Consider the following 21,934-nt stretch of genomic DNA (forward strand, 5'->3'; position numbering starts at 1 on the left):
TTGCTGCTGCTATGGCTGACGAGAACAGTTTTGATTCCTTTCCAGAAGGGAAGCACACTCACTGCACCCACAACTTCTTGAGAGTAGTATCCTTTCTTTCTGAGAGATCCTCTCCTCCTCCAATAGGGGTTGTCTGTGGATGTGCCACACAGACCCAGCCAGCACAGTAACTGTTACAGTACACACACTAAATATTAATGAAAAATTACTTTGAGTCCTAAGATTTAACATGCAGCTGGCGCTACAGAATAGGTTTATAACCACAATAAATATTTTTCATAGGCTGATGCTTTACCATGGGCACTGGGAACGCCATACACCTTCGTACAGTGGTTCTCAAACTTATTTGATCGCATGACCCCCATCTTTGTGTCTGTAGTAATTTATGCCCCCTCCCTGCCCCATCACAGAAGTAGTTGTACTGATATATGTGGCGGCGTGCTTCACTTGAATCAGTTTTGGCTTCTTTGTTTTTCACTTGAGTTGTTTTTTTTTTTCTGTTGCATGAATGAGCCAACCATCCATTGTAATAAGAGCAAAAGCAAAATTGCGATTGTGGTCAATGCTTGCAATTAAATGTGCACACTGTGACGGAGCACATGGATTAGCATACAGATGGCAGTCACTTTGTATAATGTTATGCAAGCTTAACAGAAATCTGTCAAAATGCACAGCGCCCTCTGAAGACCTGGTATGTCTGGAGGAATCAGCTTTGCTTGTTTGGTAGCTACCCATTGCTGTTGGTAAAATGTGCACAGTAAGATTTTTTTTTCCTAAAGCAGCTCACCCCCACAATGTATCCCGTGTATATATTTCCGTGTATATGTATAATGTTATGCAAGCTTAACAGAAATCTGTCAAAATGCACAGCGCCCTCTGAAGACCTGGTATGTCTGGAGGAATCAGCTTTGCTTGTTTGGTAGCTACCCATTGCTGTTGGTAAAATGTGCACAGTAAGATTTTTTTTTCCTAAAGCAGCTCACCCCCACAATGTATCCCGTGTTCTGCCCCCCATTTTGAGAACTCTGCCTTAGTATAAGCCATATCCAAACTATTCATCCAGCCAATGTCCCTCAAATATTTGCTCTAGCTTTAAGTTCCTTGGGAATCCTAGTGCCAGATCCAAATAACACAGAGACAAGGGAAGTGAGGTAATATCTGTTACTGGACCAGCTTCTGTTGGTGAGAGAGACAAGCTTTTGAGCTTACACCGAGCTCTTCTTCAGGTCTGGGAATACTTACTTAAGTTCTACTTCTACCCATAGTGCTGTCTTCCAATCACCCAAGACATAACAGCCCAACTTACTTCCATAAGTAAGTTTCACAGACCCGAAGAAGGGCTCTGAGTATGCTTGAAAGCTTGTTTTTCTCACCAACAGAAGTCCAGCAGTAATCACACCATTGCCAAATACAGAAATAATATAACTGGCAATACTGATGGGACTCATTGCTCCCTGTCATACCCAAAGTCTGTCTTGTAATGCCCCCTACGCTAGGGAAAGGAAGCCAGAAGAGGGAGCTGTAGGGCTGGCTATACCCCTACTTTTAGGGTATTTCTACACTGGAGTTGGAGTTGTAATTTCCAGCTCAGGTAAATACACCTGTGCTAGCTCTGATCAAATACTATTCTAAAAATAGAACTACGGTTGCGGCTGTGCAAGGGTCTGGAGAGGCTAGCCACTCAAGTACCTATCTAGCATTTCAGACAGGATCACACTCAAGCTGCTGCAACTACACTTCTATTTTTAGCAGGCTAACTGGCTCAGAGCTGGCGTAGGTACATCTACCCGAGCTGGAAATTACACCTACAGGTCCAGAGTAGATCTACCTTAAGGCAATCATCAGCTGTTTCCTTCAGGCATCTTTAAATCCCCTTGGTGCCACTGCAGGGGCCACAGATCTTCCTCAGAATGTGCAGCAACTGTCCTACCATACTACATAAGTACATTCAAAAAACTACATTAAAAGATTATTAAGGATGCAAAGTCAAGCACTCAAAAGTTAGGAAATTTTTCATTCAGAATATCTAGGCTTTTAGGCATTTGATTTTTGAACAAAAAAAATCATTTTTTTCCATGAACCAAAAAGAAAACACAATGTGCTCTGTCAAAAATCCAAATTTTTGCTGAAAAACAGTTTGGTCAGAAAAATATCAGCCAGCTCTGAGAAAAGCCATTGTATCAGTGGTTCATACTTTCAGTGTGGGCCACACTTCTAATGAGGGGGGGGAAGATGTTGTCGACCACTTCCCATTGCACTGTCCCCAACATAACCCCAAACTATGTTTGTGACAACTACAACATCCTGAATGAATTTAATATAGCTATAGTTGATAACATTAAGTTTAAATTAGTTTTCTTTTCACCAGTTTCCTTTGATTTTTTCATCTCAAGATCCTATGCACATGTGGCCCACTAGGAACTTCACAAGAGGGAAATGGCCTTTAATTCTACGTCTGCAGAATTCCTTTTCTTCCCATTGACTCTTCTTTCTCTCCACTGCACTTCCTTTCTCCACCACTCTCTGCTGAAGTATCTTGTTGAAACACTACAGCGCCCAGAAGAACTAGAGTCACGAGGTCTCACTTGTGGCTATGGACTGTTCTTACATTTGCATGGGGGCCCTGATGGTTTCCAAGCATACTCCTCTTTAACACCGGCTTCTGCAACGTTACAGGCTCTTTACTGAAACAAGGGAGTGGGTCCTTGCAGCAACATCTGTGAGGAAAGAAGTGGAATCAGCATCATCTGACCAGAACATGCTGCACAGATCAACAATAGTTTGCAGATCACTGCTTAAGAACTGCTGCTAACTCACCTCTGTTGTGTATGGAGAAATCGCATGGTAAATATAGACTTTTTAATGGTAACCAATGTCTATAGATACTCTTTTCAGTTACCAGTTTATTACCATAGTCCATATCTGAGACTACTTTACTCAGTTGTTTCACTATATTGTGCTGATAAAATACAAGACTGATATTAGACTTATTTTTAATTTAGTTAGCTTATAATAGCTAAGTATTTATTTCTGCTAACCTCTGTGTATATTATTAGGAATATTTTGTGGGGGACAGTTGGCTGTTGAGGCATACAGAATAATGGTGGTGTAGTGTTAAACTATTCAAACTGACTGAAAGGTGCCTCTTTACTGATCTCTGTTAATTCCATTTTAATCCTCACAAAGTATTTAATGATATCCCAAAGCGATTATCTTTTCCAGGTGGACATTTTTGGCAGACACATCCAAAAAATAATAGCAGTAATAACACAAAAATTTAGCCTACAGTGTATAATGGAGTCAAAGCTGAGGAACATGCTGAAACTTATAATGTGTAAACAGCAGCAGCCAGTGTAGGAATGACTAAAAAGTAATACACAGCAAAATAATGATAATATAAACCTTAGAGGCAATCCTTTGTATTTTAAGCATTCAGTAGGATAATTTTAAGTTTAACTGACTGAAATCAAAACAATTTAAGCAGAAAATATAATTATTTTTCAATTATTTCATTCACTCAATCAGTCAAAATCTTTATTTTTGCAGAGACATGGAAATGACAATTGGTCTCAAGATGGTTATGAAATTGCAACATACCTGCAGATAATAATCACAATACTTTGCACTTCAATAACACCTTCCATTCCAGTATCTCAAAACACTTTTATCAATATTAATTAATTCTCCACACACCCTGTGAATTAGGCAAGTTGTTATCCTATCTCAGTTTTACAGACAGGGAAACCAAGTCACTAACTGACAGGGGGTTTGATCCTGCAGTTGGATCTAGCTGGAACACTAGAGACTCTTGCACCTGTGCAGTCCTGATGATATTAGTGTGACTGGGCTGGCATCAGAATCCACTTGTCTGGATCCAGCTGGAACACTAGTGACTCTTGCACCTGTGCAGTCCCGATGATATTAGTGTGACTGGGCTGGCATCAGAATCCACTTGTGTGGATCCAGCTGCCAGGCTGCAGCTTGGGCAATTAGTACAAGGTCACACAGACAGCCCCTGTCAGGGCTGGGAACAGAATGCAGACCATCTGATTCCTACTCCTGTGCTTTACCCACAACACCATCCTCCCCCTCTTAACATAAACATTCAGATTCTGTTGAATATCAGTGGGAAACTCCCTGACATAAAATTGCACATAAAAGGCAACCCAAAGTCCTCCAGACATAATAAGAGTATGCCTGTCTACTTCTTCATCATTAGTGTAAGTTAACTTTGCTTTTTGTTTAGTTTTTTTTTTTTAAAGGTAGGTCTGTTTTTCATATCTTCAGTGAAGACTTGCTTTGCGATACATACTTGGCCCAGGAGTGGCGCCAGGGTTTTTGATGCCCTAGGTGGGGGTCCTTCTGCGCTTCCAGTCGTTGGCAGCAATTCTGCTGTGTGTGTGGGGGGTCCTTCCATGCTCCCGGTCTTCAGGGCACTTCGGCGACAGGTCCCGGAGCGAGTGAAGGACCGCCGCAGAATTGCCGACGATGACCCAGGGCGCGGAAGGACCCCCCGCCACCAAATTGCCGTCGAGGTCGGCAAAATGCCGCCCTCCGAAATCCTGGTGCCCTAGGCGAGCACCTAGGTTGCCTAAATGGAAGCTCTGGCCCTGCTTGGGCCTAATCATCCCCTGCATTCATTCTTGCAGTGAAGATGAAACAAACAAAATCCTGCTAATAGGAGCCAGAGCAAAGCTTTCCTTGACTTGCAGGATCAGGGTGTTGGCATACAGAGTGTGTGTGAATGGGGGGGGGAGGAGACTGAGCCATTTTTATGTATGGATAAAGAGGATATGAATTTCTATACTTCCAAAAAGTTTTTGCCCCTTGTAAGTTTAATCTTTCAATATCTTGGGTTTCTAACCATTTTCTTTTTAAATGTAACCCTTCAGGCTGGTGGAGTTGGCAGCAACAATGACTGCGTTCAATATCTAGTGGTTCCTCTTAACAGTACAAAACAAAACTGGATTGAGCCCCTCCACCGTAATCTGGGAAAATTTAACACCAGCCCAGGTGCCTGTAAGAGGCAATATTTCCCCTCCCCTAAGCACGGAGGCTGTTTATAACAAGAACTTTCACTGAAAGGGAAAGAGAACCAAGTATTAGTTTGGGAAAACACCACAACCACATTGAAACATCTGCAACCATAAGTAAACCCAATTCCACAGCACACTGGGCAGTGCCCTTTGCCTCAGCTTCCCAAATAGCGGTGGGAAAGTCCCTTTAGCACATCATCTGCTGCACCGCACTCACCATTGGCTGTCCTTGATTAGTGCAGAGTTCAGAGGGGCTTTCCCAGCGTTCACCTTCTACCCATTGGGCAAAGCACTGAGCAATGTCTCTGCTGGTGCTGCCTCTGGAACTGGCTGACAGTTGCCGCTGTCTCTCTGCCATCACTGTCCACCATTCTGCTGCTGCCACTCTCTGCTACCACTGTCTCTCCAACACTGCTCTCTGGTACCTTCGTCCCTCTGCTATGAGGTTCTACCACTTAACCTGACTCTCAGTGATTTCAGCAGGTATGGGAAACCTCACTACTACTGCAGCTTCTGTGCTGCCTTTCACTTTTCCCACACAAGGTGTAAGGCTTAACCTCTGGACTTGTTCAGCAGTGAGAACAGCTCTAGGAATCACCAAATGGAAACAAAGACTCCTAATCAGCTTATTAACCTATTTTTTGAAGATCATTATTGCCCCCTGGAATGTGCTTGCTACACAAGTGTAAGCAGAGTCAGGATAAGCTCTACCCTGACATCTGGTGGAAAGAATTTCAGAGAGTGTATTTGCATAGGCACGCCTACCCTATCCCAGACTGCTGAGCTGTGGAACTGCTTGGTGACAAATGACTCACCCTCAGTTGGGTGGTACTTGCTAGACAAGGGACATGGGTTCCAAAACCCAGTGAATGGAGAGAGGCTGGGGACAGGTATCTGTGCCTGGTGGTGCAGTCTCCTTGTGGAGCCAGAAGCACCAGTTTTACCCCCTCCTCTCTCCACTGTGGAATGTCAGAGTTGATTTTTTTTATTCCCTCAAGAATCTAAATACTGGTTACTGAGCTGAACTCACTTTGGGCTAATGGTGCACTAGCACTGGGGCTCCCCCACTAAGAGCTGAGATCACTAAGAGTTGAAATCACTAAAGAGCTGAAATAACTGAGCTGAGAGCACTGAGTACTGTGCTAACTAGTGGGGGAGCCTGAAGTTATACTGTGGAACAGAGCAGCTGGTGGAGTGGAGCAGTTGTGGGGACGGCTGGTGGCAGCAGAGCGGCTGGCAGAGCGGAGTAGCTGTGGGACGGGTGGAGCGGCCCACAGAGCGAGAGGAGCCGAGCAGTTTGCAGAGCAGCTCATGGAGCAGAGCAGCTGGTGGAGCGGAGCAGTTTCTGAGGACGGCTGGAGGAGCAGAGTGGAGCAGCTGGTAAAGCGGAGCAGTTTGTGGAGAAGGCAGAAGCAGAACCCACGGAGAGGCAGAGCAGTTGGCCCCGGACCATGTAAGGTGCCCCTTTCTACCCAGGCTGGGGGGAGGGACCTCTACAGATAAACTCTCGAACTCTGGGGTGGCATTGACGAGAGACTTTGGGGTTGTTGGACTTTGGGGTGATTGGACTTAAAACCCTAAGGGGAAAAAGGACAGTGCCAAACGTACTTGGAGATGGGTTTTTGTTTATGGTTTGTGTTATAACCCTGTTTGTGGTGTTTCTCCAATGGGATGCCGCATTGATTCCTTCCTTTATTAAAAAGATTTTGCTACACTCAGACTCCGTGCTTGCGAGAGGGGAAGTATTGCCTCCTAGAGGCGCCCAGGGGGGTGTGGTATGTGAGTGTCCCAGGTCACTGGGTGGGGGCTCGAGCCGGTTATGCATTGTGTTACTGAAACAGAACCCCTGGATACTGAACCCAGCCCTTGTTGCTGCCAACTCAGAGGGGCAGAAGGGTTACACAAGGGAAGACACCAGTTTGCAGGAGAAAACAACAGTTCTGAAACAGCATACAGCAGATAAAGCAGCCAGATACATCTAGTATATCCCTTAAATGAACAGTTTAAAAGTAATTTTTGTATATTATGTAAGGATACCTATTACTTCAGTACAATGGAAATTTATGAGCAACTATTGGGTACTCGATAACAATTGAACATCAATTAATGCCATGTTATAATAGAATTCCTATGTAATTATGTGATACCCTCATGCGGTTACCAAAAACAAATCATGAATAATGATTTTTTCAACATACACAAAAGGATGTAATAATGCACAGATGCTCAAATACTACACTGATAGGTGTCAGCATATATTACATAGATTTACACGGAGAGAAGAAACTTAAAAATAAAAAGAAATTATGAACTGCATAGAAGAGAGGCTGTGTAAAAAGAGGAACATTTGCTTTTGAAAATAATTTGTATATTAAATCTAAACTAACATTATAATATAGCAAATGAGGGCTAGATTGTGACCTCCATACTCCCAATGGTAAGCAATTACTTTAATAAATAGAAACAATTCAAGTCAAAGCGAGCAGCTGTTCACCAATGAGAATGAGAGGTTTACAATTTGGCCACTGATATTTTTTGAAAGACTTTCTTCACTACAACTTTTGACATACTCTCTCATTTGGCTGTGTTACTTTTTTCAGAGTGGCTCCATGCTCAGAGAAAGGATTCTCTAAAATCCTATATGGACTCTCCTTTAATGACATATATTTCATAAATAACATGACAGATTTTATCCATTTGGACTAACTGGGTGAATATTTGTCACTGGAGTTCTTGGTCCTAAATAACAACAAGCTCAATCTCAATCACGGAACAATAGAAGGAGCCCTTGAAAGTACGCAAAAAAGCATACACTGATTAGAATAATCTTTGCAGCATCATTACCAATCTGCCAATTATCCTTGTAAAACTAAGGGTAAACAACAGCAGCATCAGCCAAATGTCAGAGCAAACTTTGGCTAGGTGCAACAACTTGAAGATACTTATCCTAGATAGTAACAGACTAATCAGCAAATCCATTTCCGTGGCATTACACTCTTCAAAACCTTTGTGCATAGTCAAGATGAGCTTCAATCAAGTGAGCAGTGTTTCTGCAAATCTCCACACAACCTTAAGGAATGATACTTGGAAGCCAATAAAAATCAGTGATTCCCATGATGTCTTCACTGAACTATGGGAGCTGGAAAAGCTTGATTTCAGCCACAATCAGATTACTAATAAGGGCATTAAGAAAAAGGCTTTTTGTAACATGATTAAACTTCTCTTCTTCTTCTTCTTCTTCTTCTTCTTCTTCAACGATTAGCCAGACAATTGACCATAGCAATCATTTGCCATTTGGTCCATTCCTGCACAACTGCAAAGGCTTGATGGCCTGAGAGTCCAACATTGGAACAGACTTGATGAACTCATATAATAGGGACCTTGCCTCTGGGCCGCCTCCACCCCTTGATTGGTGGAAATTTATCCTGGATGTTACAAGCCACCCAGAGAACAGCGTTCGCTAGAAAGTCCTGCAGCATCCTTGTGACATGACCGAAAAGCATAAGGCACTGTCTCGGACAATGGCCTCAGTAGTCTTTACACCCAAGTGACCATAAACATCTGCATTACAGATGAAGTCATTCCACTTTATGCCCAATAAATGACATTGACATTTTGTGTGGAAAGCTTCCAGCTTTGTCAAGCAAAGAGCTAAGAGCTACAGGCTGATCACATTGATCTTCATTCCAGGGAAGGTGTTTGCACATGTTTTCCTGGCATGCCTGGAGCCTTTGCTACATCAGAAGTGTTGTCCTCCACAGTCAGGCTTTATGAGGAACAGGTCCACATTAGATTCCATTTTGGCCCTCCACTGGTTGTCGAGAGATACATCGTGAGTTCAGCAAGCCCCTGCACATAGTGTGTGTTGATCTTAAGGCTGCATTTGATTCAGTAGACCTTGACACGTTATGGAAGGCCTTAAAGGCATAGGTGTCCCTACCACTCTGCTGGACATATTAGAGAGCTACATAATGGAACCACTGTCCATGTTCGTCTGGGGAATCAGATGTCAACATCTTTTAAATTGATATCTGGCATTAGGCAGGGTTGCATTCTGGCCCCTACACTCTTTTGTCGGGCAATGGATTTCATAATGCAGCATTCTGTCAGGTCCATAGGCATTATTAAACTGGAAAGCTAAAACTGGCAAAGAAGTTGCTCACTGCAGTATCTAAAGATTTATCTAAATCTCTGAAAGAGTTAATGCTTAACACAACCAGCATGTCTTTAGTGAAGAAAGAGGCATTTTTTAAACTAGCAAATCTCATTTGAATTGATCTTTCAAATAATAAAATAATCCACATAGCTGCTGGAGCAGTAAAAGGTCTGTCAGTCTTCACCACTTAGCTTTAACTCACAATGGTCTATCAGAGGTTCCTTGCCAGCTACTTATCACATTATAGTCTCTTCCTCTTCCATAATCATATTCACTCTATACTGATAGACTCTTTCTTTGGCAATCACAGCATTGAGAGTCATCTTTGTCTTGTCTGTTTAGGGACCAACCAGATCTGTCCCAGTAATATTGATGTGCACACATTCAGGTGCTTGGGAGGGTGGCTCACTCTTATTAAATATGTACATTACATGTGTGTGGGAAGAAGGCAGTGGAATTTCTTTTAGAAGGAATGTCAGAGTGGAGATTAACCTTTGCTTTCTGGCCTATTCAATCAAGACAGCAATAACAGAGGCAGGGACATAAGAAGACAACTGAAGGATTTAAAAGTATTTAGCCATAACATTTTAAAATAGTTATCAAGTTCACATTGTCTGTAAGGCTTCTAAAATTAAAAATAATAATTTTGGTTTTTATTTTTTAAAATGTTCTCCATCCGACTAATAACCCCATGCACATTTACCCTGGTTGGTAATATGTATTTGCAGATTAAAGAATGTATTTTTTTTTAAATCCTGGACAGAAACATAACCAGATTAAAATATACATGTAACCCAAGCAATGCCACATTATGACCTGAAAAGGATTCATAATATGCATGATATCTATTCTCTAAATAATATTATGGACTTTTCACCACAGAAATCCAGTAACGGACATGGCAAGAAATTTTCCTGCGCTTTCCTGCACTCAGAGCATATAGAAACTTGGATATAATTTTAGGACCCAGTTTTCCATCCATATCATTTTAGGGAATTTTGTTCTCGCTTTAGGTCTGAGTCTTCAATCTTTCATGGCCGTACTAGTGATATGGCATTTAGTCTGAGTAACAGGCTGGGCTTTGGGTCTCTTTGAAGAAAGGTGGGGGTGGGGAGTGTGTGTGTGTGTGTGTGTGTGTGTGAGTGAGTGAGAGAGAGAGAGAGAGAACAATCCATCCCCTTCCCTCTTCAAAGCAACAGAGTAACTGCAAAGCCTTCCTTCCCCTCCCCCTAGGGTCTACTTCATCCCACAGGTCCTCTCCACAGGTCCAAAGCATCTCTGCTATGAAAGTGGGGGACTGGAGTATCTGCATAGAAATGTATAGGTTTCAGAGTGGTAGCTGTGTTATTCTGTATCAGCAAAAAGAACTAGGAGTACCCGTGGCACCTTAGAGACTAACACATTTATTTGAGCATACGTTTTCATGGGCTAAAACCCACTTCATTGGATGCATGCAGTGGAAAATACAGTAAGAAGATATATATACACAGAGATCATGAAAAAATGGGTCTTGCCATACCAACTCTAATGAGACTAATCAATTAAGGTGGGCTAGTAGCAGCAGGAGAAAAAAAAACTTTTGCAGTGATAATCAGGATGCCCATTTTAAATAGTTGACAAGAAGGTGTGAGTAACAGTAGGGAAAAATTATCATGGGGAAATAGTTTTTACTTTGTATAATGACCCAGCCACTCGCAGTCTTTATTCAAGCATAATTTAATGATGTCCAGTTTGCAAATTAATTCCAGTTCTGCAGTTTATCCTTGGAGTTTGGTTTTGAAGGTTTTTTTTGTTGAAGAATTGTGACTTTTAGGTCTGTAATTGTGTGTTTTCAGACTGGTTTTTGAATGTTAGAGTTCTTGATGACTGATTTGTGTCCATTTATTCTTTTGTGTAGAGACTATCCGGCTTGGGCACTGTATATGGCAGAGGGGCATTGCTGGCACATGATGGCATATATCACATTGGTAGATGTGAAGTGAATGAGACTCTGATGGTGTGACTGATGTGATTAGGTCCTATGATGGTGCCCTTGAATAGAAATGTATGTCACCTGGTCCAGGCCCTACTGCCCACTGCCACATAGACACCTCTATGGAATTGTCTTCAGTGCTGTACAGGGGATATGTCCCTCTTGCAGGTCCCCTCCTCGTGTCTACTCTCTCTCACCATGTGCAGTGCAACTGCATCATTTCTCTTGCTGTGGCGACCTCTGTGGAGGCTGGTTTTACCCCTTATTGAAGAGTAACCCATTTTAAAATTGTTATTCTGTCCAGTACAAACTAGGTCCCTAGCTCCATAAAGGTTGCTATATACGGCTTCAAAGGCACAAAGCTGACCCAAATGGTCAGCTGGGGCATCCCTGTCATAGGGGAATACTTTGGTGGAAAAGAGCAAGCTTCTGCATCACCACTGTTCACATCTCCTGGAGTAGGAGGTGACTCCCCGGAAGCTGCTACCTACCCATGGCTGTAACTTAGCACAGTGCACAGCCCTGAAGCTGGGCAAATTTACAGGGGGAGATGAACCAGCTTCTGGCTGCTTTTTGGATTCAGTGAGTGCAAAGGTGCTAAATAGTTTCCTTTGTCCTGAAAATCAGGGCTTATAACCATTCATTTCAACACAGGGCCTCTTATTAATTAAAGATAACGGGCCCCATTTTCCCTTTTCCATTCACATGCGGAAGGGAGACCGTGGACTGGGGATGTTCTTTGGTGCCATCCTCCCCCCTTCTTCTAATACAGTGGGATCCCCTTCAGGGGTGCTGTATGGATTTTAGGCAGTGGGCAGGTTTGAGGAGACCTTCTGGGTGCCTCCATATTCTCCCTTTTTATCCTTGTGGAGGCAGCTTTCACTTGTGATGTTTCCCTTCCAAGGGAGTTCAGGGGAAAGTCATTCTTCCAGGAGTCAGCAGGAGATGATGGGGCCAGATGACACATTGGAGGCAAGGAGCATATGCACAGATGACCTTTGCTTCCTGTGGCTCTCCAAGATCTACCCCAGGGGTTCTCAAACTGGGGGTCGGGACCCCTCAAGGGGTCATGAGGTTATTACATGGGGGATCATGAGCTGTCAGCCTCCACTCCAAACCCTGCTTTGCCTCCAGCATTTATCATGGTGTTAAATATATTAAATGTTTTTAATTTATAAAGGGGGGGGGAGATGTAGTACACAGAGGCTTGCTATGTGAAAGGGGTCACCAGTACAAAAGTTTGAGAACCACTGCTCCTCAGAGATCTCCTGGCTTCTTTTGTCGGGGAAACCAGAACAATTTCTTCCCCCAAATCAAAGGCATAATTCATTAGAAAATCTGCAAATTGAAACTAGCAGAGCTTCCTCTGTGAGATTTTGCCTTTATTGTTTTGGTTTGTTTGCTTTAATCCATTAACAGAAGTATTTGCCCCTTGCATTTGTACCAATAGGGACTGAACATGCTTTATATGGGAAACTGAACCTTCTTTTACAAACACCAGATGGTGGTGCTGAGTTATGCAGATAATTTAAGAAACTGCTTGCAGCTGTTGCTTCATTGTACAACAACAGATTGGAAATGGGCACTCCCTCCACTTTTTCCTGTTGGAGAGCCATTTAATGTTCCCCTTTACTAAGTAGAATAAAGATTACAACATGGTTGAAAGTGAGTTCTGAAAAGAACTACTGGGAAAATAAATAAATGGCAATCACTGCACTATAACATCAAGCCCCTACAAATATCTCACATGACACACACCGACTTATTTTTGTGGAAACAGAATAGATAGTTGCTAGAACTTTATAAACATTCATGAATTTATCCTTTGCAACTTTATTTTTTGAATGGCATTTTTCATTCATCATTCAAATAATTTGAAATATCAAAATGGAGCATTTTTTTCCTCCTCCTGTTCTCAAAGACTCATAGACTTTAAGGCCAGATGGGACCATGATGATCATCTAGGCTGCCCTCCTGCTCATCGCAGTCACAGAACCTCATCCACCCACTCATGTAATAGACCCCTCTGGCTGAGTTACTGAAGTCCTCAAATTTTGATGGAAAGACTTCAAGTTACAGAGAATCAGATCCTTACTTTTCTTAACATAATTAGTTTGAAGTGTATATTTTCCCCTTTGGCAACAGCAATTGTGCCTTGTCTCTTACTCGTCAGTGAGTGTTTCGCCGTTGGTGTTTATTCAGATCCCAGCAGCATGAGGTCTTTTGTTAAGCAAAGGTAATGTGATGTTGAAAGGAAACAACTTCTAAAATGAGTTTGAAATATATTTCCAGTTTTTCCTACTGATTGCTGCAATTCTGCTTCTGACCGATACCATTGTGTCATATTACCATTGTAATTCTGCACTGTTGCCTGGAATATCACAAAATAGTTAACAAATCCAGCAACACTAAGCATACTCAGATTCCCCATTTTTTCCTTCCCAAACTGGCCACTGAAGCACATGTGTGTACATTTATGAAGACATGTTTGAGTAAAATGTGCACCACTTTAATGACTTAATCGGCTGTTTACCGGAGCACAGAGCTATCCAGACATAGCTCATTTTAGGGGACTTAGAAGTTGAATTGAGAAGCCTTTGAAAATTTGTCCCTAATTCACCCTCTTGGCAACTTTTTTATCTCTCTTGTATCATATTAACCACTATGTTCTCTTATCTTGTCACTGTTCAGAACATGATTACAAATACAGTAGTTTTGCTGCATTTTATAACATTTTCGGCCTACCTGCTTAATTTAAGATAAAGTACAATGTAATTGTAGAGAGACCGTTTTGTCAACAGTATAATTCAATCCCCAACTCCTTTGAGTTCACTCATTCCAAATAACTACCTGATTGTTTTGATAAGAGGTTAGTAAAATAGCATTAGCCCAATCTGACAGTACTCACAAATGTTTTCAAGAGGAAGGATGATCTTGTAATTAAGACACTGGATTATGTGTTATGAGCTCTTGGTTCTTTCCCCAGATGTACTGCAGACTTCTCAAGCAAGCTACTTAATCTCTTTGGTCCATATGGTCAGATGGTATAAATTGGTGTAGCTCCACTGAAGTCAGCTGAGCTACAGTGGTTTTCCCAGCTTAAGTTCTTTATGTCTTAATTCTCTATCTGTAAAATGTGGCTAGTAATTCTTCCCAACCTCACAAGTTGAAAAGGATTAATTCATTAAAGTCTGTGCAGAACTCAGTACAGTGATTAGAACCATATAAATATCTAGATAGACAGAAGGATAAATTATGAACTTGGAACTCAGATTTGGATTTTAAAAAGATTACTAAGATTCATGAAACTTTTGTGCACACCTGGGACTGATTATGTTTTTGTGTCAAAAACAGTGGAGATTTTCAAGTTCCCATTATTTTGATTATCAAATGAGCATGACTCAGTAGTTTTGACTGCAAGGACTTTTAGTTGAGAATCAATCTCAAAGTTAAACAGGGAGGTGCAAATTAACACGGATTGAAACCAAAGAAAACCTTGGCACAAACAAATTTTCACACAACTTTCTCTCAGTATCTTACTTTATAAATTAGGTTAAATTAGGGCTCATCAAATGTTTCACCTGGATAGTACATCTTTTAATATTAAATGATATTATAATGTGTGTACATGAGTATTTATTTTGTGGCAATCTCTCAGTATTAATTAAAGACATGATTCAGCAAAATACTTTAAGCACCTGCTTATCTTTAAGCATATGAATGGTTCCACTGAACTTAAGTCACGACTCATGCTTAAAATCAGGCAAAATTATTAGAGGAACCCCTTATTCCTACCACCACCATCTCCCTCCTCCCCCCACCCAACAAACACACACTGTCTTCCACAGTTTTCTAGCTGATTTCCTGCCAGAATGTTATGGTACAGAGTTATTATAATGGTTTTCCACTGAATCCACATAATACTATACATTTTCCAGTACTTATTTAATTACTGTTCCCATTCCAGGCTGCACAAAGGAATACTCAAGCATAATTTACTTCTAGTTTTTTATACTTAGTGCAGGACAAAGAAATAAAAAAAATGCATTAAGTAAATAAGACAAAAATGGTATAACAGAATTGCTTGAAATATTTTGTTTTACTTGTAAAAGTTAGAACAAAACAAAAAAATCCCAACATATAAAGTGCAGTAAAGTTTATATATACAGAACACAAGGGATATGCTGAGCTGCAAGGAGAGAGAAAATGTTGGCTACATACGTTCAACTGGTAATATGTGCATTTGTGTTTTGCAATGTCCTGCAGTAGTTCCAAGAAAATATTTACAAGATGCAATATAAATGTGAATGGAATCATGTTTTCTAGGAACCAAATGATAAGTGATGAACAAACTATAAGACAAACTGTAAGTCTATACAGTTTTGTGCAGTTTTGCACACTGCACCAATGTTGCCTTATGATCCTCTAGGACCCTCCCTTGCACAGAGAGCTGATTACCTGAAATTTACTACTACTTTTTTTTTTAAACAGACACTCTGTTTAAGAGCATCTGGCCTAGCAACACATGTCTTTAGATGTTATCTCTTCATCATCTAAACAAAACCTGGTTTCCAAAGGCTTTCCCTTTCCACAGGTGTTTCTTATCAGTTCCACATTTTCTTCTGACTATGTGGAAAAAAAAAAATCAGATGCTCCTGTGACTGTTGCCTAACCCAATACTAAGGAGCTTTCTAAAATGCAGAAAGTGTCCTGTGTGGCTGTTGTAATATTGACATACCCCAAGGCTCTGCTTCTGCTCTCTCTTTTACAAGTACAAGACAGCTACAGTGTAAGACTCACATGCCTAGCCTTCAGCACAGAGGAAAATCTGATTCCGAGTCAGAGAAAGGAAAGCTGTGACCTGTTTAAAAAGAGAGGAGAAAAATGCGGTTATTAGGTGCATTGTGTCTCCCTAGCTTTCTGGGCTATAACCGATTACATTGTGGTGGTGAATTTCTGTGTTGCCATTAATATTTAAACCTATTTTGGGGACTAACTATTTTAATAGTCAAGCATAAATCAATTTCCACGGCAGCCATTATAAAATGATACTGTCAAGACTTATTCTTCCATATAAGTCCACACATAGTCTTCCATATAGTCGGCAGCTACCTATAATCAGTATCCCTTTGGTCAGTGATGTCGCTCTTTTCCACAGAGGCTCTGCTGTAGGGGGTCCTGAATTCAATGTGGACCACAAAATCTTTTATTTTCACACTGCACTAAGAAAAATAGATCATGTCACACAAATGAGTGTGTGTGTGTATATATATATATATATGCAGATAATGCTTTAGGGTCTGATACTGCAACTCTTACTTGAGTTCAGTAGTAGTTCATTCCACAAATGTCCTACTCAGATCAGCCTGCATAAGAGGGGGCAAAATGAGAGCCTTATGAAGCTATTTTCATTTTAGGAGAGTACCTATCTTTAATTCACTCTCTTTGCCTAGATATGACAGTCTCTGTGAATGAGATACTCCATCAATCTCTAGTCTAAGGCACCCTGGAAGAGGATCAGAACAGCTGTGAAATTTACAAAATGTGATGAGGTAAGAATGGAGTTACTCCCTTGCTTCTGAATGGCTTATTGGCTGATCTGAGAGTCTTGTCATTTGAAAACTTTTTTCCCGTGTAATGTAGCTTTCGAATATTATTTTGTTTACAAATCCAGACAGGAAAAATGTCTAAGAAATAAGCAAATTTTCCAACAATATTTATACTGTCTATTTATTTGTACTCCCAGAGTTTATCTGAGCATGATCTTACTGAAGACACACACATATATAATGTCTTGCATGTGCATGCACACAAGGCATTTTGAATCCCCAAAACATATTTAAAGTAAAACACTTATTAAGATATATTTCATTGACATAATTGTCTTCAGTGTAGATACTCATCTGCGTTGAAAAACTTTTTAAGAAGCTGAATTCTGACCTAATTTGTATAATCAGACTGTAAGCATTTAAGGGCAGGAACTATATTTTACTATGAGTTTGTAAAGTGCCTAGTATAGTGGGGCTGCAGTCCTGTCTTGTGCCTTCAGGTGCTACACCAATACAAATGAACAACAGTAATAGTACTAACCCTGATTCTGTAGTCAGATCCCCATGTGTTGACTCCTGTGCTAGTGCAGAGTCCTTTCAAACTCACTTTGGCTCTGCATGGGCCAAAGTGTCTGCCAGTGCAGAGCAGGCAGAAAGACAGGAACTATCGTAATGACCATGCAGAACTTGCTGCAGTCTCTCTCGTGAAGGAATACTTAGAAACGTTAACAGCTGGCTGCTGTACACTTGCACTGAGACCTTGTGCAAACAAGTTTTATGAAGTAACCCAAGAGAAAAAGAGTGCATGTGAGCAATCTGCACTGTTTGGAAACACAATAATCCCATTGTTTATATTTGTTAGATTCTTTTTGCCTATGTATTAGACTAAGTGCCTCTTAAATGTCAGTTTAAATAGTCTTTTCTGAGTAGCCGCTGCAAATGGGCACATCTGAACTCAATAACTCCATTTTAGTTTTGATGTTAAACTGATTGTACTCAATAAAGGGAAAATATTTTTTTTTCATGTTTGATATAAAGAAATTCACTTTTGGCTTTGTAAACTAGCCTTCAGCCCTGACTAACATGTGATGACCCAAGTCCAAAAGACCTGACCCAGGGACTTCTAATAAAAATACTCTGAATGCCTGAATGTTGCTCTGGTTGCTTTGCTTTGCACTGCTCCAGTAATGCAAAGCTGATGAAAACCCAGCTTAATGAGTTTATGGCTGCTTTGTAGTGCCAGAGTAGTGTACAGGAGTCAGTGAAGGCATGGTGTCCCTAGCCTGTTTGCCAGAAGCTGGGAATGGGGAACAAAGAATGGATCATTGATGATTTACCTATTCTGTTCATTCCCTCTGGGACACCTGGCGTTGGCCACCATCGGACGACAGGATAATGGGCTAGTTCAGGGGTCAACAACCTTTCAGAAGTGGTATGCCGAGTCTTCATTTATTCACTCTAATTTAAGGTTCCGCGTGCCAGTCATACATTTTAACATGTTTAGAAGGTCTCTTTCTATAAGTCTATAATATAGAACCAAACTATTGTTGTATATAAAGTAAATAAGGTTTTTAAAATGTTTAAGAAGCTCCCTTTAAAATTAAGTTAAAATGCAGAGCCTCCCGGACTGGTGGCCAGGACCCGGGCAGTGTGAGTGCTGCAGAAAATCAGCTCTCATGCCACCTTCAGCACATGTGCCATAGGTTGCCTATCCCTGGGCTAGATGCACCTTTGGCTGTTCTTATGCATGCTTGTGAATCTGCCCCTAGTCTCTTCATTATCATTATTCTTAGGAAGTCAAGTCTGGAAGGGAAGAGGAGAGCTAAGGAAGGGTTTCTCCTTAAAGTATTTTGAATGGAATTTCACAATCCACAAGAAAACAAGATATCCCATCTGTCTTGTAGGTCAAAAAGGAGAGGAAAAATGAAACGCCATAGCCCTGATCCTGCAACTTCTTTCACATCAGTGGGGATCCACTCAAACCTAGCAGTTTGCACCCAAAAAGTTGCATATTAGGCCCTCTGTGCACTCTTAGGAGACTGAAGGATAGCTTCAGGTGTAAGGACACGCCTTTCAGTTGCCATAACCCAATGAAGGACAATATAACTCACCATTTTTGTTATAAAATATAATTTAGATCCTACCTAAGGCCTGATTCTCATCTCACGGAATTGCAGTGGCAAAACTCCCATTCACTGTTGTGGGAGCAGGAACAGTAAGGTACCTTTAGGAGATTTTTGTTTTTCTTTTAATAATACTTTGCTCTTCCAGAGTCTGGTCCTACTTCTAAAGAAATCAATAATAAATTTTAATTGATTTCAGTCGGGGGGATTGGGTCCCTAGTGATTTGCATTTATACGATATTTTGTAATGTTACTAATAAATAATAATAGTGATCCAACTCATGATAGAAATGAAAGTCTCTTATATGCTGCTGTTATTCATTTGTAAGTGAGGTGGCGCTTGTGTAGTCTGTGTCTATCTCACTCTGTCTCAGAGCCAGGGGAGCCAGACGGACCCATAGTCAGACTACGTAGATTTACACAGCCCAGAGTTCAGCAGCAAATATCAGCTAGTAACTGTCAAACCCTGTATGACTGTACATGGCTCTGGAAAATGGAAAGTGCTGTTTACTTCTTGCCTGGAACTGAGCTTTCATGTTTTAATAAAAAAATTCTCTCCGTGTACTTGACATGCCTTGTTTTCTTTTAGTTTGCTTGATACATCTGAATGGACGTGTTTTTCATCATGAAAATTAAAAAAGCTTCTTCCCTCTCACACAGCTAATCACTGCAAAAATTCAACATGCTTATCAGCCAGCTGATCACTGCAATCTTTTGCTTCCATCTTTCGTCCCAGTCTTCAAAGGATGCAGGGCACGTCTGTTTTGTGTCAATGTGCAATCTTTGCTGACTTGCTAGGGTAAAAAAAACCATCATCTTTTTCTCATCAGAATTCAGCAGGAAAAGGCAGAATACTTATGAAATAATAAAATATGACAGTGGGAGGCCTATTACAGAAAGCAGAAATGTCATCAAATATAATCACAATATTTTATGCATGTCTGAACAAGGGGGTAAGGAAGGTTCTTGCCTAGATACATGGGCCCAAATCCTGATGCCCTTGCTAAGATATTACTCATGCAACTCCTACTGCAATCAAAGGGAGTTTTGAATGTATAAGGATTTTAGAATTCAGTTCACATCTGGTTATGTGGCTTCTGCCAAACTGTTTCATATTTCATTACACCCTTGAATCTCAGACCAAAAGCCTGAATTCTTATGCCACTCTGATGGTGTAAAAGGACTATATAGCTAGTGGAACCCGCCTCTGGAGAGTCCTACCTGGTGTAAGGGAGTTCTCTAGGCAGCACTGAGTGGGTCACAATGCACTATGCCACACCCACTAGCAGCCTCTGGTGTAGAAATGGGTCAGCTGCATGGTCAGGGTGGGAAGGGCATGGCTGGGGAGTGCTGCAATAACTCTGAGTTATTCTGGGCTGCTGCAACATAGATCAGAATGCTGAAGCTGCTCTAATAAATAGCAAGTCTGCATCAAGGATACAAGGACTTGCAAAGGTGGACTGAAGCCTTTGCCCCTCACCCCACACATATATTCCTGCACTGACTGTACTGTAATTTTTTGTGGAATGTAGACACACCCCTCAGCTTCACTGACAGATTTCACACATCTTTTAAAAGAGCTTCAACCCAGTTTTGAGCAAACCTGGGCCAGTGTATGTTTTTTTAATACAAATCATGCACACATTTGCTGTTGTGAAAGTAGATGAAATTCTTTCACCTTGGCTGCTCTCACTTTGAATTTCAGGTTTGAACAAAGCTAGATCCCAAAGTGAAACTTGGAGCAGGAAGGGGTAAAACCTGCACAGATCAAAACCCAAAGACAAAGTTGAGGTATAAAAGCAAATGGAACAAAACTACTCGGTTCCTTATGTCTGTGCTTTAGAATGCACACAATTTACAACTAATTGCGACATCTCTCTGGATCAGATGCTTAATGGGAAGGAGCCAAGATCGTCCAAGGGAGTGGTGATGGGATACAGAGTGTCTAGGTCAATGGTTCAAATGCCACTATCCCACAAGCATTTGAAAGCAGTAACCATACAATGACTATCCAGTGGTCATGAAATGAGTTGTGGTTTCCTAAATAGTTTCCAACTAGATATGTGTCTAACATCTTAAAATCCTTGGAAACTACTTGGTACCCGTGTTGGCGGTCTCAGAAAAGAGATACAGAAACTGAACTACTCTCTTATTCCTAGAGGTGGCTCCACTAAGATAATGGAGGAAAGCTTACACTGCTGCTACATGCCATCTATCCTTTCTTTTCCATGGTTACACAGAGGTCATTGGGTAAATCTGCTACCTTTCACCAGCACTAAATTCATCATGTAGAAAAAATCCATTTTCTAGCATTTTAACTGTCATGGTACAGGAACATTAATTACTATTTATAGTATATAAAAATAGAGTCACAGGGTTGTATTAATCAGCTGAATCTGGGTGGTTGTATAGAAGAAACCCTGTGAAAGGTTACTCCGATAGTCTACGAATGTGCAATGTGTCTTGTAACAAGTCTTTACACAGCCCAGTCTAGCTCTCAAAGAAGTTTTACTATACCACAACAGTTCTCAAACTGTGGGTCAGGACCCCAAAGTGTGTTGCAATCCTGTTTCAATGAGGTCGCCAGGGCTGATGTTAGACTTGCTGGGGCCAGGGGTCCAAGCCTGATCCCCATTGCCTAGGATCAAAGCTGAAGCCTGAGCTCCACTGTATGGAGCCAAAGCTAAGAACTTCATCCATTTGTGGCAGGGATCAGGTCACAGGGGCTTTGGCCCTCCTTCCAGGAGCGATGGAGCTCAGGCTTTGGCCCCTCCACCCAAGGCATTTGGTCCCAAGCGGGCTCAGGCTTCAGTTCCCCCTCCTAGCATCATGTAGTAATTTTTGTTGTCAGAAGGAGGTCGTGGTGCAATTAAGTTTGAGAACCCCTGCAATACCACATAGAAAAGTCTTAAATGATTCCACGTGAAATGACAGGGAAAGGTTTCCAATAACCATTGCCTGTCATGTAACTTTGTGATATATACATTATGCTTTTCTATGTACAGTAATTTTGAAATGCACTGTGCATTTAGCTTTTGAGTTTTATAACCTGCCGCTTTTTTATTACTGTGGCTGAAATGAAATACAAAGATGGCAGT

General features: G+C 41.2%; 1 long non-coding RNA gene across 1 annotated transcript; it reads right to left on the reverse strand.

Moving 5' to 3' along the window:
- Nucleotides 1-844: 844 nt before the first annotated feature.
- LOC115647160 lies at nucleotides 845-17,403 on the reverse strand. Its single transcript, XR_003999226.1, has 3 exons — nucleotides 17,255-17,403; nucleotides 15,965-16,025; nucleotides 845-2,717 (listed from the first exon to the last, which is right to left on the reverse strand). It is a non-coding gene; the product is annotated as an uncharacterized LOC115647160 (long non-coding RNA).
- Nucleotides 17,404-21,934: the final 4,531 nt, after the last annotated feature.

The sequence above is a fragment of the Gopherus evgoodei genome, chromosome 1 (assembly GCF_007399415.2).
Source record: "Gopherus evgoodei ecotype Sinaloan lineage chromosome 1, rGopEvg1_v1.p, whole genome shotgun sequence".
NCBI lineage: Eukaryota > Metazoa > Chordata > Testudines > Testudinidae > Gopherus > Gopherus evgoodei.